Genomic DNA, 14,467 nt, shown 5'->3' with positions numbered 1-14,467 from the left:
AAAGTCTGTCGATGTCCAGTCGCCATCTCATTCTCGTCTCCTCATCATCATTCTCATCCGCTCCATTTTCATCGTCCGACGAGGCGTTAGGCTCAAATATTATATGAGGCAGCAGCTGCTGGACCTGTTCTTCAACTGGATGCTGTTCGTCATCCGTTGAAATCCGCTCACTTAATGAGGATTCACTTGTATTTTCGTCGCTATCGCTGTCTACTTCAGTGTAAATATCATCCATGTTGGCTCGCTATCTCCTGGTGTGACGTCACATTTCCGGGTTAGGTAAAGGCAAAAAGACGGCAGCAGCAAAAGAACGTAATTCTTTTCAAAAATAGTTTTATCAATGGTATCTGAATATATTAAGACTTGGATACTAACATCCGACTGACTTGAAAGCACAAATGCAATTAACTTTGCAGCCCATCTTTAATTATTGGCTGATATGGGCATGTGGAGAAATATCTGCTTTTTTATTCCACTTTAGCATGTTATACATAGTTAAAGATTAGACTCTCTAGAATACAACCATTTTATCCAATTTACTGACGGATTAGTGCCCCAATATTTAGCGCAGCACCATTACTCAGTGCAGTAGTTTGGTTGTGTGTCTGAGATGCCGTAGTACAGCTGAATGCAGACGCTTGTGTGCGCTCTGACCATTCATGGTTCTGACTGAGGCAGCGCTGGATTTAAATACTTTGACCTCAACTACTACTCATTAATTAAAATAAATCTTATTTGTGAAGGGTTGTAATCTGAGGTAGCCTGTCTGAGCAGTGACTGTTGTAAATTTGTCCATTTTGATGCTTTGTTTCTTTTGTTCATTTTAGTCAGCACTTTGCACAGCATAGTAAGTGCTTCCACAACATTGTAAACATTGCCTCTGTTCTCTCATTGGCTGCTGTAAAGTGATATTGGCTGTATCTGTGTTTACTGGACATGTAAATTAGTCATGAAAAGAGGTGTTTACACCTATTGATTACAGCAATGCACACACATTAATTAGCCTCACAGCAGGCTCGTAAATTCACTTCACTTGTTGATCTGTCAAAAAGAATGTTGCGCAAACAAACTTTCAGGCTTTAATATTCATTGTTAAGGCGAGAGTTTTGTTGTTTCACGGATTTTCCTTGGCATTTTTAAAAGGGAGTGTCTGCAGAGCCGCGGCGCGCGGTCGAAACTGCCATGTTATTTTTGTGCCGGCCGCGCGCCGCGGCTCCTGAAACTGCGCCGCTATTTGACCGCGTTTTAGCGCCGTTTTAGACCGTGCCGGGTTTAGGTTAGGGTTGAGGTTAGGGTTAAGGTTAGGGTTAGGGTTAGCCATGAGGCTATAACGGGCTATAAGGGAAATGCCGCGGTCCCTGAAACTGCGCAACCATTTGACCGCGCATATTTTCCCATTATCAATTCACATTTCTACCATCCAAAATTCGGATTGAATTTAAAAATAACATTTTATTTTAAATAATTTTCTTGGATTCTTAGAATATAGGCCCTACTCCCACCTCTCTACATTATCTACATAATAATAGTTATCAATGCAAGACATTGAAATTACTCTTATTATACTGCGGTGTACAAAAATACCTTCAATGTCATAAACTAACCCCGACTAACCGCTTCTCAGAAAATGAATCATCCCGTGATCAAACAAGTCGGTTTGATAAACTTTATTGAGTCTTGACAGGAACACAAAGTGTGCAATGAATGAAAATGTCTTATTGAGCTAGCTTAAATTTGGCCACAGTGATTTGATCCAACTGCGTTGTAATTTTTCCCACGCTAGATTCGTGGACGCGCAGCTCATCTCATCGGGACAAATAGCGTCCTTACAATGCGATCAGAAGAGATCGTGACTCCACAGAGGTGCTGGACATGTCGACATGAGGAGAACTAGTGCTACTTAAATGGCAACGACAAAATGATTCTGATATAATTGGTCAAGACGCGTATTCTTCATTTCCTCGTTCAAACACGAGTTCAATGAATGGGGAGCGTGAGCCAAAGCCACGCCCACCCCGGTTGATCTCATGGATCTAGGAAGCCGTGAGTTGCGAGAATCTTAAAGCTCTCTGACGTTCGGACAAACTCTGGTTTGTGCAGAAATGGTTGGAGGTTGGCGATGCGGGTGCAGAATAAATTATAATTTTTATTTTTATTGAGGTTTTGGCCCAAAAAACTTGGCGAAAAAAAAAAAAAAAGCCTATACATTTTTTTTATAATCTCAGTTTTTGACGCTGGCGGGCTCGCGAAACAACTTATTAAAAAACTCTCGCCTAAGAGGCAAAATAATTCTAAATGTCTCCTGAATTAACCAAATTTAAAAGTAATGGAGCCTGACACACTTTTCACATTGGATAATGGCACCCCTAACTTCCTTATGTGTGATCGACCACGGGAAAAACCGCCACAAGTCGGCCCGGAACAAACAGAGATACAGCGAAAATAAGATTTTTTTTTTCAAATGTGTGATTTTCGTTTTTTTTCCGAATGTGCTAGGTGAAGTTATGAATACGCCCCTATGTGCTTCAGATAACACTATTGGTTGTATTAAACATATACATTAAGCTGTTAGAAATGGGTAGTTTTCGGGTCTTTTTCCAGCGCTCCTGGGGGGCGTCACCTTTTTCTAGCCAGCGCATTGTTTATTTTTTTCCACCAATCAGCTACGAACCACATGGCTACAGCTACGCGTTCTCCTCTCAGATTTGTCCAGACTTTCTCCAGAGCCTATGATTCCCTGGACTACATTGCAACGGAACTGAGGTACTTTTACTACAAAGTATTGCTTTAACGCTGTGTTTTAAGGTGGTTTCGTGATGTCACTTTAGCCTCGTCACTTTTGCCACGGGCACTGGAGCAGAGACAGAGCAATGCTAAGCTAACATGCTGCCTCAGTGCACTCTACATTATAAATACGGGCTTGAATTTAATGTGACCACTTTCTGAATAATCAACATCACGTAGTCTCTTGAAACTAGCTGTTTTGGGATGGTATAAAGTCTGTATCTTTGTGTTTTTTAATGTTTTTTACTGTAGCCTGCGTTAGCCGGTTTAGCTCGTCAAATTCCAAACTACTTTGTTTCACTTTTCAGAAGAGGCGCTCACAGCTGGAGTTTATCAAAAACTATGCAGAAGTCCTTTGCATTACAGCTTCGACTTTGCACAGCAGGTACTATTTATTACACATCATTTACTTAACTTCACTTTATTAAATGTACAATAAAGTGCAAAGGCAGAATAGCAATTATAGATTGTTACTGTATGAATAGACATGATAGACATGTGTGATAAAGACAAATATCTTTATCACACGCAATAATGTCACATTCATGTGCATATAACTGATGTAAATAGTGTTTATTTTACCATTATTAGTATTATTTTGTCCTTTTGTTTTTATTTAATCTTTATTTTTCTCTATTTTGTTTTTTTGAGATTTTGTTTATAAGAGTTCTTCTATTAAGAGTGTTTTTTAAACTTCCTATAAGTTATCTGTCCTTTTCCTCTGTATCTTCCTGCGTTGCAACACTGAAATTTCTCCATGTCTGGACAATAGAGGAATATCTTATAAAATGTCACATGTCTTCTACAGATACACTTTCCCTCAAACCCTCTGCAGCTGGTCAGCACGGAGCGGCGTGCTTTCAGCACGGAGGCTACGCGTGTTCAGCACAATGGACATCCACATTACTGAGGTTAGTTTATATTATTTGACTACTGTAATATGTAAACATTAGCCTGTCAAAACTTCAGTGTTGCTCTCTGTTCTGCTTAAGATATTTCTCTTCTGTTCTAATTTTTTTTCACATTGCCGCCCTTGTCATCAGGTTGTGGAAAACAGCTCTCCTGAGAGTCACCTCAATATCCCACACAGCTTGTTGGAACGGCGGATGTCCGAGTGTTTGTCAAGAACTCTTCGACTGGCAGAAGCATCATAACTATGCAGAAGTCCATTGCATTACAGCTTCGACTTTGCACAGCAGGTACTATTTATTACACATCATTTACCTAACTTCACTTTATTAAATGTACAATAAAGTGCAAATGCAGAATAGCAATAATAGACACTTACTGTATGAGAAGTTCTGTCTATAGGAGATTTTGTTTATAAGAGTTCTTCTATTAAGAGTGTTTTTTAAACTTCCTATAAGTTATCTGTCCTTTTCCTCTGTATTTTCCTGCGTTGCAACAATGACATTTCTCCATGTGTGGACAATAAAGGAATAGGGCTGGGTAAAAATCGATTTTGGATCAATGTAATAAAAATTTTGCAATATCGATTCATTCGGCATGAGATCGATTTTTCCCCATGAAGTCTTGTGCGTGGTGCAGCAGTGGCGCGTTTACGTCCGCTTGTCAAGCGTGCAAGAAGCAGGTAAAACTCGGCTCAGCGAGCCGTCCCAACTCAAGTCTGACGTCTGGAACCATTTCGGATTTAAAACAAAGAGCCGGATAAAACCAAAGTGGTTTGCAAAATCTGCGAAGCGGAGGTCAGTTATTGTGGAAATGCTACAAACCTCAGAAACCACTTGACCAGGTATCACACTACGCTAACGTTAGCTTCCGACAACAAGCCGTCCGGCAAAACAAATGAAACTGAGGGAATCACTAACATTACCAGCCGATTCTCCGCGGGTCATAAAGATAACAGAAGCCGTCGCAACTTTTGCCTGCATAGATTTTTGCACCCGTACTCCTGACGAGCCACACCGCTAATAATATGGCCGTGGCTGCAGAGCCGCGGCACGGTCAAATGGCCCAGCAGTTTCAGGAACCGCGGCACTGCCATATAGCCTCATGGCTAACCCTGACCCTAACCCTAACCCTGACCTTAACCCTAACCTTAACTCGGCGCGGTCTAAAACGGCGCGGTCAAACAGCGCAGCAGTTTCAGGAGCCGCGGCACAAAATAACATGGCAGTTTCGGCCGCGCGGCGCAGCTCTGTAGACACTCCCTAATAATATAGCTAATATGTTGACGGGGGCCACAGGAGTGGGGGGCCATACAGGGGTGGGGGGCTGACCAGCAAAGACCCAGCAGTTGTGACGGACAACGCTACAAATAATGGTTGGTGTAGTGGAGATAATGCAGCTGATGCACGTCACACTGAACTGAGCCTCACAAGCAGGTCTAAAAACTACTTTGTTTCAAAATTGTACTTTTGAGACTTGAGACAGTTTTGTTTACAGCTGAAGTTTAAACTATCCAATTTACAAGTTTGCACTTAAAACCAGTTTATGGTGAAAAGAAAAATTAAAGTACATTTGTATTTTGTAACACAGTTGAGCCATTTTCATTATTTAAGAGCAGATTGAATTGAATCGAATCGTGATTAATCGATTCAGGACGTTATGAATCGAAATCGAATCGATTTAGGAAATTGGCCATGATACCCAGCCCTATAAAGGAATATCTTATCAAATGTCACATGTCTGAATCTAATTCCTTCCCTCTCTCCCTCTGTCTTCTACAGATACTTTCCCTCAAACCCTCTGCAGCCGGTCAGCACGGAGCGACACCGACGCGCGCGGGGTCAGCACGGAGCGTCAGCACGAAGCAACGCGCGCGGCGCGGGCAGCATGGAGCGCGGCGTGGGCAGCACGGAGCGACGCGCGCGGCACAGAGCGGCGAACATTTTATGGTCCCACTGCCATCCTCAAACCTGAGCCCAGCGAGAACACTGTAGCTTATATTTCATTATGTATATATCATGCCAAGTGTTCAATGTTTTGTTGTTTGTGTTGCATTGAATCACCTGTGAATTCTGTTTATCGACAAATGGCAATACACCCTATTTCAATTCTGATTCTGAATCTTTGATGCTACTTAGGGACTTTTGTAATCCAAGTATTTCCATTTGAATATAGTAACTTCTAATTCTGATTCAAGTCCAGTTCAAGTCCTGACACTACATCAATAAAACAACACTACTATTGAGTCTTCAGTGACAGCTGTAGGGGGAGGTGCTGTCAGTGTGACAGGGGGAGGGTTTATCTCAATGAGATGCAAATGAGCCCCCCTGTGACTCTGGGCTCACTCAGGTGAGAATCTTTAGAGGCAGTTTTCTCAGTAAGAGGAATTCAGAGTTGTATACATTCAAATGACCACAACTTACTCAAATATGAGCAGATGTGCATGAGTGAGACATCATTGTATAGCTTTGAGCTCACACTTTCAGAATAACTACATTTTTTCGGATTTTTTTTCCCCACACCAATGATTGTGGGCCGGCCCTCCGCTACTTGCCTGGATTCGAATATGGCCCTCGGAGGAAAATAATTTCCCACCCCTGGCATAGGTAGAACTGATGCTTCTAAGTGTGCACCCTTAGTCACGGCAAAACGCGCTAGAGGAACAGTGGTAAACTGTTTTACAATGTGTATTTGCGATTAAAGGATTTGGCGTGGCGCGCAGCAGACAGGGAAACGGGCTTGCGCGTCTTCACATGCTCTCCCCGGCACAGCGCACTTAGGGGCGGAGCCGCTCCGTCACAACAATGCTTTCCAAAATGAATGGCTCACGCAGGATTTTGCCGAAAAATTGCATCACGCGCTCTTATCTTTTGATTTAATACAGCTTTTTATATTTCATTTAATGCTATTTTGCATTGTCGGCGGTACTTTATATACATTTTTTTTGATATTTTTAAAAAAATGTGTAGAAATCAATAATCTAAGTGCGGCGGATCCGTAAACCAAGAATATGTGTCCTTTAAGATGAAATCTTAGAGTGAGCAGGTTTAGTTCGTCTGTACAAAATATATATCCGTGAGGCTATTGAAATGTCTTATAGGCTTTCACTTTCACCCTGCTGCAGTTTACAGTTTATGTCCCATGTTTTCCTCATGGTTGCCTGCCCGACATTTCAGCTTCATTCATAGGAGTTCTAATCAGACTGTGGTGAAAAGAAACAATGTGACATTTCCGTATCAGTTCCATCGCGGACATCCTTGATAAGTTCTGAAAATGTATTTTACAAAACAATTGGAACAATGTAAGTAAAGTGAGTAAGTAAATCCTTCGTCTCCATTATTTCAGCCATCTCCTCCCGCCTTCTCCTTACAGTCTCCAGGAACTTCCGGCTCGTTTTCCAAAAGGCTGCAATTAATCTAATTAGTAATCCATCAGCCGTGGACCCGGGCTCTCGGAGCTAATAGAGGATATGACAGGCCTGGACTCTGAATTATTAAAGCCCCCATTTTGACTGTTGAATCCCCCGGTGGACACAGCAGGGGGGCATTGATCAGTACCACAGCCCGTTGAGCCCCTGCTGACTAATGTCCCCACAGAGGAAGTGTATGTGCTGCTGTTATGTAAACCTGCAGCTGTCAATAGTTGTCTGTGTATGCTTTTAATGTGGTCATAAACAACACGGCCGCTTGTATGCATGATAATTTTTAAACTCTGAATGATGTATTATTCAGGTGGTTTTCAAAAAAACAATCAAGAAAATAATTTAAGGAGGGTATGATGATAGCATTTGTAGTTCCATTTACACAAACATGACTTATTTCTGTCCCCAGATAGCAAGTAAACATGGGCATATCAAATATAGCTTTTACTGAACACTTTTAATGCTGATTTATTCTCAGAACACAACTTGACTTAATTGTTGTTTATCATTTTTATTTTTTGTTATAATTTCTAACCCTATTTTTCAAAAATATATTTAGACCATAAAAACTAAAAACATAAAGAAGAGTTTAAGTATAATGTCATCATGTGGAACCTTGCAGGCCAAGTTATTACAAGCACATTGGCAGACCCCCAACAGGAAAAATGCATAATGTACCATTAAATGTTTGTTAGTTATAAAGAGCAGGTTTTTCATGATATCATATAAAAGTTGTAATAATTTAAACCTCAAAGGATTGCCTGTGTCACTATTGTCTCAGAAAGGCAAGAGGCAATTCACATTGACATTATTTTGGACTGATGGTGCAACTGGAATTGTACTTTGTGATATAGAGTTTTATCAATAAATTACGTAGTTTCACAGCTTTTACCTAGCTTTGTGTACCTCGTCTATACAAGGTCCTGTAGGCACAGCCGGAGCACAGATGCGAGTGCAGATATAGAAGTGGAAGTGTGGTTAGGTGGTTGACTGCGTCCCCCGGAGAGGCCTGGGTGTAGTTTGGGGGGAAATGAGGGATTATACGGGTGGCTCTAATGGGAATGTTGTGCTCTGAAAGGCTCGTTTGGTTAATGAGGCCCACCTCCCAAACTATTACGGCACGATCAGAGAGGGTTTGCGCTGCTCTGTGGGACCATTTCTAGTAAAAGAGATAAGAAATTGTAGAATGGCAATGAAACAATCGCGCCGGTATTACCCTTCATGTTTATTTAGTTATTTATTTATTGAATATGGACATAGCATTGGACAAACCAGATGCAATGTTTTAAGTGTTATTGGCACATGGGCCAAATCAATATGTGCTGTAGCAGCTGGGGGAGAAAAAGGCAAACGGGTGCGCTCCGGTGATGCCGCCAAGCTCGTGTCCTTGACCTTAAACGCACCAAAGTCTCCTGTGTACGTGAAGCTGTTCAGGCTAATTCATGTAGCACTCTGGCAACAGCTGTAATCATGTTAGTTAGCCATGTTGTCAAGGTTAACATACACGTTTACGTCATATTGGAAAAAATATGAAGTAAGGCTGGGTAACATGATGATACAAATCAAATTTTGCACAGTTTGCACAGTTTCAAGTTTCCCTGAAATTAATCTGATTTGTTATCCTTACCCTCACCCTGTATATTATGTCCTATTGTTATCTGGCTGCAGCTCCCTCATCACTGAGTACTTGAGACCTGGTTTGGATCTGGTTTACTTGGTTTGTAGTTAATCTTGCCATAACACTGTTCCAGTTACTAAGTAACGTGATACAGCCAACATTTTTACAGACTTGCTTTAAAGTTTGGTGCTGCTGAGCATAATATTTTCTGCATTTCCCATGTGTTTCTTCAGCGCTGTTTGAGCCTGACATTGTCCTTAGTATGCAAACCTTGCTGCTGGCCTCTCCGGTTGTCAAAGCATATGTAGAAAAGTGGGAAACTTCCCCCAAAAATATTTGTTTTTAACCCAGCTACCTACCGCTGTTCATCTAAAAGAGATGCTACTGTAGCAGGAATTAACTAAAAAGAATATTTGAGGCTGAAATGGGGATCCAGCTGGGCGGGAAATGTTAATTCAACCAGGAGAGACTTGAACAAACACCGGCAAACCTGGGCTGTGCAACGAGGAATACAATGAGGGGTAACAGTTATAAGAATGAATATTGCTTTTATTAATATTCCAATGACAAAAGTCTTAGCACTTTCTCTGATGGATTGCTAAAATGTTTTAAAATTTGGTTCAAGTATCGCAAAAACCTGAATGGACAGGAATATCACTTTCTTAGCCAAGCGATAACTCTTCAAATCAGTTGCATTCCTTTCACCTGGACTCTGTATTTTCCGGACTAAGTTGCACCAGAGTATAAGTCGCACCAGCCAAAAAATGCATAATATATAAAAAAAAAAAAAAAAACATATATAAGTCCCACTGGAGTATATGTTGCATTTTTTGAGGAAATGTATTTGATAAAATCCAAGACCAAGAACAGACATTTCATTTTGAAATGCAATTTAAAATAATAACAGATTAAAGATGAAAAGGTGTACGTATGCTAACGTAATACCTTCAGCTACATGACGTACAGACGAGTGTCTGGTATGTTAACGTAACATATTAACAGTTATTCAGATAACTATAGCATAAAGAACATGCTAACAAGTTTACCAAAGCATCAGTATTACCCCAAATCACTAAATCCATTGAATTCTTCTTCTTCTGTTTAACTTATAAGCAACTCTGCAAACTCCGGAGGTAGAGGAAGAGCCGATTCTTCTTCTGTGTCGCTTGGAGCCTAGAGCTTCCTCTTGTCAGTGTGAAAATAATCAACATGTGACCTGTGGTTGCCAGTGTGAAAACACCATCTATGAAAAAATATGGTAGGTGCTTTTAGCTGCTGTCTGTCATTTCTTGTTTAATAGGTTTTCTCAAACAAGGATCTCAGACATAAGTATTTAATATCTAGCTGCCACTGAATCAAAATGCCGGCCTCTAAATTGTAATCATATACAAAATGAGATAGCGCTCAGAACAGTTGGTTGCTCTTGTGGCTAGCTGGCACTTTTTTAGGTCTGTTTTTAACATGATATTTTAGGATTTTAATCTACAAAGTAGTGCAGTTTGTGCGGTTCAAAAGGACAGAAGTTAAGGACTTTTTGATTGTGCAAAATGAGCGGCTTGTTTTTCCTGTATCCAAGAGGTTATAGCTATAGGCTTTTGACATGCTACAGACTTTCTACACCTAATGTAGCAAAAGACCTTTTAGAGGAAATGCTTTATGAGAATGGCCTATATCATCATCAAACCGAAACAGGTTAGGTTTATGGTTAGGGTTAGCGGAGTAAGAATGAGGCTTAGAAGGTTTTCCTGTTCTGATAAGCTAACTAAAGATGTAGGTCTGCGATGTGGGGCAGAGTCAGGAAAAGCTCTGTTCTGTTTGAAATGTTCCTTCAGCCGCCTTCTATTCACTGTATAATGCAACACGATAGTTTGGACTCCTTAAACCAGGCTTTCCAGTGTGTTTCTCATGACTAAACATCCTCTGCCATTCAGCAACGCGGCCCTAACCTCAGCAGTAAACAGCCATACACACAGTCACACTGAAAGCCGGAGACGACTGAGGGGAAGGTGTTTATGACCCACGACGCACGAGGCTGGGGAAGGGGGCCAGAGCAGCTGCAGTCAGAGGCCTCTTTCATTTGACCCTTGTGTATGTGGAGATGTGTTTTGAGTTCAGAGGCATGTCCACTATGATGCTGTTTGGGTGTGCTGTAAGTAGGGCACTGGATTAGGCAGAAGATCAACAGTTTCCAGAGTAGACTTGGGAATTACAGCTGAAAATGTTGTGCAGTTAGTGCTGGGGATTTTGGTTTGGATTTAATTTTGTCTTTTTAAAAACAAAGCCTGAAAGAAAATGTTCTTTGTTTTCCAAATCAAAATCCCCAGCACTAACTGCACAACATTTTCAGCTGTAACTCCTAAGTCTTCTTTGGAAGCTGTTGATCTTCTGCCTAATCCAGTCAACTAATACACATTTTGGTGGACTAAGACGCATCCACGATTAAGAATAATATTAGAGTTGGATTTAAATTTAAAGGTGTCAAAGTACAAAACACTTTGCTTGTTCATCCAGTGACTAGTACTTTCTGTACTATAGAATAAATGCCCTGTTAGTAATTGAGGTCATGTAACGTGATGCAGGTTTGACTCTGCAGGGGTCCTCCTGGTGACTGATGGCCGTTTCTGTGGCGGGCCGGGCTAATGATGGAGCAGAATGGTGCTTAATGTCCCTCAAGTGTCTACTACAGCGGCCTCAGAGACCGTCTGCTGCTCCAGGACTCACAACAAAGTATTAGTTCCAAAAGGCCCTGCGGTCATGAGTGATGGATGATGGACCCAAAGGTTCTCAAAGAAAATACAGACTTCTGTGCTGCTGTCACCTTCTCAGGACCAACTGTTAGGATTTAGGCTGGACAAGTTTTATAAAAAGGTTAGGGATGGTCAAAGTCCCTCCCTTCTTTTTCTTAGACTTTTTCTGCTGCTCTCTTACCGATTACCAATATTTGTTGATAATAGTAGGAGTATTTTTAAAAAATGGTTGGCAAGGCCAGGGGATGGTTTTGATATGGATTTGTGTTTGTTTTATTTTTGGAGCCAATATGATATCTGATATTTGTCTTGCTGTTGTGGCCGATAATTGATTGGGCTTCATTTTCTGTGTTTTCCAATGTGATAAAACATAGTTATGTTTATGCCATTCTTGGTGATTTCTTGTTAATGGCGTGGGTGAGATGACTTGAAACATTAATATTTTGGGGCGTTCTATTCAAATGATCCTGATGCTGCATTTATCACCAGAGCTCGCGCGTTGGCCAGGATCAAAGCTGTGCGCACAGGTTCATAAATGTCACGCACGGGTTACCAACAAATATACACCCAAATGTACACAATTTTCACTACAATGAGGGCCATTGAACTGAAAGCAAGCTAACATAGGAGATAAACTTTCTCAGAGTTCTGTTGGTCCAGACATATTATAATGCCCACTTGCATAAAACTTTAAAATAGATGAGTTTGACCTCTCTACTAAGTTCTAAATATTTAGCATTTTTGTAGCTTGAAGTGATGGCTATTAAAAAATATTCAAAAAATGTTCTTCATCCCTTGACCTATGCTTTTGTTCTATTGCTGTTATGCTAAGGTTAAGAGTAATGTACAATTGCTGATTTTGGGTTGGGAGAGCGCATCCGTCTTTCTAAGTGCTTCATGTCTGGAGTGCAGTTTTAGTAATACATAATAAATGTTTAAACCAAACGCATGTAAACACTGCGTTCTTGTCTCGAAACTCTCCACTCTGGCCCCGACCTCCACCGTGTGAGCGCTGATGTTTTGACAGCCTGGTGACAGGGCAGATTACACAGAGAGTAACACAGAGCTACAGTCCAGGGGCCCCCGGGGTCAGTGGCCTCATTTAAGCCAAAGATACAGGGCCCCGGGCTTGTTGTTGTGAGTATTGGGAGCAGCTGTGGTTTGTTCTCATATACTTTTAATGTGTCCGCAGGAAAGGAAGTCCACTGCAGAGCCAGCGTTTGTAAGGATCGTCTTGAGAAAGGCATGTGTTCACCCCCGCCGGCCCGTTCACTCCGCCTGTAGTGTGAGGGACAGAGCAGTGGACAAACGGCTGGACAATACAGGAAAAGGGCATTGTAAGTTTAATGCTTTTTATTTGTGTTCAAGAGCTGTTCAGCAATGCTTATGGTGAAAATGAGATTGAGCAGTGTAAGAATGATGGTAAACTGAATGCTACATTGTGTGATTGCTTTGGCATACTATCAGAATCTTGTCATGGAACTTTTAACACACTTTTCAGAAATAATCGTGATCTCATCTTTCGATAGTCAGATATGTCAAATTTTGATTTACTTTTTCTCTAAATATAGAATCCTAAACAATAGGGCCCGACCGATATATTGGTTGGCCGATATATCTTTATTATAAAGCTTCGACTCTGTAGAATACAACAATTTTATCCAATTTACTGACAGATTAGTGCCCCAATATTTATTGCAGCACATTTCTCGGTGCAGTAGTTTGGTTGTGTGCCTGAGATGCTGTAGTTCAGCTGAATGCAGCTCCAGAGTGACCATTCATGCCTCTGACTGAGGCAGCGCTGGATTTGAATACCGTACTCTGAACTCAGCTACTAACTACAGAATAAACGTGAACTTCAGCACAGATCACACCAGTGACAACATGGGACTTATTTTTTTTCAAAGTGTCATTGTGAAGAAAGAGACAAGATTCTGGTCAGCTAACATTAGCACACACGCTGCTACTGCTGTTTGACAATTATTTGACGTCAGAATTAAAATAAATATTTGTGAAGAGTTGTGATCTGAGGCGGCCTCTCTGAGCAGTGAGTGTTGTAAATGTGTCCATTTTGATGCTTTGATGCTTTGATTCTTTTGTTCGCTTTAGTTAGCGCTTAGCTCGTGAAATGCTAATACAACATTGTAAACATTGTCGCTGTTCTCTTATTGGCTTCTTTAAAGTGATTATGGCTGTATTACGTTTATTGTATTCAAATTGATATGTAAATGAGCCACGAAGAGAGGGTTAATGGTTGGAATTTAGGCATATTAATTACTGTGGCATGCGTACATTAACTACACCTTTTGGCGCATGAATTTACTTCAGTAGTTTGAGTCCATCAAAATGTTGTGCAAACAAGCATTCAGTTTTTAAAATTCACTTTTAAGAGGCAGAATTTATTTTACATTACTAAATATATCAGCAGTTATATTGGCTATCGGCACCTCCAACCTCCTTTTATATCAATATCTTATCAGAACCCCAAAATCCATATCAGTCGGGCCCTAATAAACAAGATACATTTTGCCAACCACTTCTCCTATTGGTCAGCCAGATTGGCAGTTAGATTCAACCAATCAGAGGGAAGTGTGAACTTTCAAGAGAAGGTGATGATTTGTGTTTTCTCTTAAGGCCAATATACACATTTTATGTCTACATGAATCGGGCTAAAATAGAAATTGGGATCTGGTTTTAATAGAATCATAAAATCATCATGATATGATTCCAGATATGTAATACTCAACACCTGGACTCATTTACTAAGTCACTCCAGGGATTGGGCTTGAGGACTTGGAATTTAACTTGGACTTGTGACTGAACTTCAGCTCCAAGTGGACATAGTGTGACTTGCCACAATTTGGAGTTGAAGAGTGCTTGATACCTCTTAAAAAAATGAATACAACTTTTTATTTGCATGTGTATGGTGCATTTTATTATTGCAAAAACCCGAAGTTTTTACTCTCACTTTCAACTCAAAACAAATTT

General features: G+C 40.8%; 1 protein-coding gene across 2 annotated transcripts in view; it reads left to right on the top strand.

The window, feature by feature from the left end:
• sema6cb (semaphorin 6Cb) overlaps nucleotides 1-14,467 on the top strand; it is a 289,021-nt gene that overhangs the window by 117,333 nt on the left and 157,221 nt on the right. For both annotated transcript variants that reach the window (XM_072461463.1, XM_072461462.1), the window contains exon 4: nucleotides 12,672-12,820. The gene's annotated coding sequence lies outside the window, so the exon portion shown is untranslated. The remainder of the gene's footprint in view (nucleotides 1-12,671; nucleotides 12,821-14,467) is intronic.

This window comes from Eucyclogobius newberryi, unplaced genomic scaffold (assembly GCF_026437365.1).
Source record: "Eucyclogobius newberryi isolate DKJ021-1_F unplaced genomic scaffold, fEucNew1.0.hap1 SCAF_3, whole genome shotgun sequence".
Lineage (NCBI taxonomy): Eukaryota > Metazoa > Chordata > Actinopteri > Gobiiformes > Gobiidae > Eucyclogobius > Eucyclogobius newberryi.
The sequence above is the reverse complement of the archived record's forward strand: the minus strand, read 5'-3'. Positions and strand labels throughout refer to the sequence as shown.